Consider the following 3624-nt stretch of genomic DNA (forward strand, 5'->3'; position numbering starts at 1 on the left):
TCACAGATCAGAAGGCCTGGGAAGTCCAAGAGCAAGGCGCCAGCAGAAGATCTGGTGTCTGGTGAGGGCCCACATCCTGATCCACAAAGCCAGCCGTCTTCTGGCTGTGACTTCGCATGGAAAAGGGGGCAAGGGAGCTCTCCAGGGTCTCTTTAATAAGGGCACTAATCCCATTCATGAAGACCTTGCTCTCGTTACCTAGTAGTCACTTCCCTCTTTCTAATACCATCGCACTGAGCTTCAGGTTCCAACACAGGATTGGGGAGGGGGTAGAAATAAATGTTCAGTCTATAGCAATGAGAAATTCCCTGAGGGCGAGGCATGTTCTGTTTCTCTTTGCCTTTGTTCCTTTCATTTCTGATCAGAAACCCGTTCCAAAGTCACGGAAGCAGAAAACAATCAAGCAAATGGGGATTTCTCTGGACACAGAGTGAAAACTGACCATCATGGGCAAGACTGGACCAGGAACCCAAGCATTAAAGCATCTTTAAGCTTCTCTCCTCCCCCTCCTCCAGTGTCCCTCCTCCAGTGTCCCTCCTCCTCCTCCCTCTTTGTCTCACATTCCCTATAGCATCTCTTCTCCCCCTTCTCCTTTTCCCTTCCTCAGATCCACCAGACCTCCTGTCTCCTCTCCAGGTATTCACTTCTTCTTTCCTTTCTCTAGACAGCTGCTTCTTGCAGAAGGCCCAGAACAGCCTTCCTACAACTTCCCAATTAATTCGGCAGCTATGAGCGACCCAGACTAATTCCAGTCTTGATTCCAAATTTCAGGGTTAAAGAATCCTATTGACCCAGCTCGTGTCAGCTGTTCACCCCTGATCCAAGGGTACTCATGATATCTAACATTTATGCAGCAGTTTCTAAGTACCAGGTACTGCTCTAAATGCTTACCGGTATTAACCCACTTAATCCTTACAACAAGCCTTTGAGGTAGATGCTACTGTTCTCCCCATTTTACAGGTGACATAGGTACTGTAACTAAAACTCAGGTCTCTATGCCTGAATTCAGCTGATGATGGAAGACGCCATGACATAAACTCAGGGAGTCTGACTCCAGAGTCCGGGCCTTCAACATTATACTGTATTGGTCTTGAACACTGTGGGGAATTCATCTACAGAAGCGTGCAGCTGTCAGAGACAGGACCCTTAAAAAGTCTTCATGCCTGCTCAAAGTAGCGGGTGGATGGACGATGCCTGGGTGGATGGATGGGTTGATGGACTCATGAGTGGATGGGTGGATATTTAATAAGCCATCTCCTCCTTGCATAGCCCATTCCACAGTAAAAGTCTCCATCAGCTAAATCACAACTCTGACCATATCCTTAAAGTTGACAAGAAAAAGCCGGGGAGAGGATTTTGTGTTCCCTTACCTTCAGGGCCTTGATGTTAAAGGGACAAAAGTTGAAATTCCTTGGCAGAAAAAATAACCCACTCCAGCTTTTATCCACTGGATTATCTCAGATGAGGAAAGAATAGCAGAGAATGCTCAAACTATAAAGAATAAGAGTAGTTAGACCACTAAGGAGAGGAAGAAGAGAAGGGCTAGGGTTCTAGGAGATTTCTAAATTGGGAAGAGACCAGTTAGCACACATGATGGAGAGCTGCTGTGATGAGAAAGTGTGGGAAGCGGGAGCAGGTAACTGAATACTAAGATCTGTGGCTTTGGGACCCATGTGAAAAACTCCTATGACCAAGTGTAGCAGAAGGGCTGAGGAGCACCCCAACTTCTAACACCAAGTAAACTTGGACAAAAAGCTAATCCAGTCACCAGAATGAACTGAAAACCTCAGTGGACTGGTAGCATTGGAGGAAAGGTTAACAAATAGAAACCCAATTAAAGACCACATATTGCCAGCCTAGATGGGTGGGTACTCAAAACAGGTTAAGTCTGACTTACAGATTTCAGAAGAAGTGCACTATCTCTCAAGCTCTAGAGTTGTCACTTGTGTGCCTCTTAAAGTGCCACTTCCTAGTGCCCATTAGCCAGTGCTTGTTTCCAGGTGGGGACAGGCTGGGTGAAACCTTCTTCCCAGCCCTGGCTTCCCCACAACTCAGCTGTCTTCCCAAGCAGATGTTGCTTTGCCTCGCATGGACACTAAACACAGAATATACCAATCCTCTACTTAAAACTCTTCAATACCTTTTTGTCCTCAGAATCACATCTAAACTCTTTAGCTGGCCGACAAGGTCCTCCATAAGATGTCATGTCTCCAGCTGACCCCAGCTTCACCTTCCCACAACCTTCTCCCCCAAAGTCACGCTGGTCTTCTTTCCATTTCTTGAGCAAGCCCTATGGTCTCAAAGACTTTGGGCAAGCTAGTCTCTCCATCTGAATGCTCTTTCTCCCAAACAGCACCCCCTGCTCAGAAATCACACACACACACACACACACACACACCAGTCATCGCTTACTGTCCTTCAGAAGGCATCTCCCTCACGTGCCGTCAACATTGGGTCTGAAAAATCAATGTGCACATTGAAAGTGGTTGTGGTTTCACTCTCCTCCCTCCTCCTAAAGTGTTCTTATTAAGTCAATAGTCCATGTTCTAATCAATGGTACGTGTCAGACTTTTAAAACTACAATAATTGTGAAATGAATGAAACATAAGCCTTCTGCTCCTTCCCTTACAGCCCATTCTTCTCTGCTTCTGAGACCAGTGCACTCACTCACCTGTCCCCTGAGACCCCCCTGTCTGTGCTGAGTCCAGTTGTAGGCACCTGATCCACTGCCACCCTCAGAAAATTCCAACAGGATTGTCTTTTTCATGAAGTAGAGGGACAGTGTGCCCCACCATTTCATCGTGGAGTGCGTCAGTATCACAGGTACAAAGGTTCCAGTGTCTTGATCCAGATGACAGTCTCTGATCTCCAATAACTGGAGCAGCCAAGCACCCTGATGGAGTTTCCTACAGAAGAACCAACGTTTTCCATGTTCTAGACTGAATTATTATAGCCAGAGGGAGCCATTCATCAGCTTTGACATTGCAGGAAGCTTCCTAGGCAAACAGCTTTATTGCTGCGTGAGATTAACCCAGACGGTAGTAATTTGTAACAAAGATAAGAAAATTGCACTGGTCTCATAGAAATAAATCTGAATTCCAGAGTGGACAAAGGGGACTTCAACTTGAAATCTGCTATTTCAGATAGAATCAAATTTATAACAGCCCCTGAAGAGCACAAAAACGCAAGTAGTGCAGCTACTTGTTGGAACTGTCAATCCAAGCCCCTCTGTTAGAAAATCAATGTAGCTGGAATTCCTAACAAGCCACAAGTCTGAGCCCCACCCAACTTTTATGGAAGATTATTTGGCCTGTTTGAGAATCATTTCCTCATCCATCTTCATGATATGAAATGTCACAGAGTGGCTAGTGAGGGAGGGGATGTGAGGTGAGGGGACTTGCCTTTTAACAGCTGTCAGATCTCAATGAGCCAGAGACCCCTCCTAGAACTGTTGTGAGGATTAAACGGGAAAAGAATGTAAAAGTAGAATATAGGCAACAGGCATTAATGAGAGTCTTTTAACCTAACAGATACTATGGGCTGAGATCTTAGAACCGCACTGGACAAGGAGTTAAATTCACCAGGTTTGTTATGTTTAATCCTCCCAGTAATCTTATGAAAAGG

This window comes from Ovis canadensis, chromosome 1 (genome assembly GCF_042477335.2).
Source record: "Ovis canadensis isolate MfBH-ARS-UI-01 breed Bighorn chromosome 1, ARS-UI_OviCan_v2, whole genome shotgun sequence".
Lineage (NCBI taxonomy): Eukaryota > Metazoa > Chordata > Mammalia > Artiodactyla > Bovidae > Ovis > Ovis canadensis.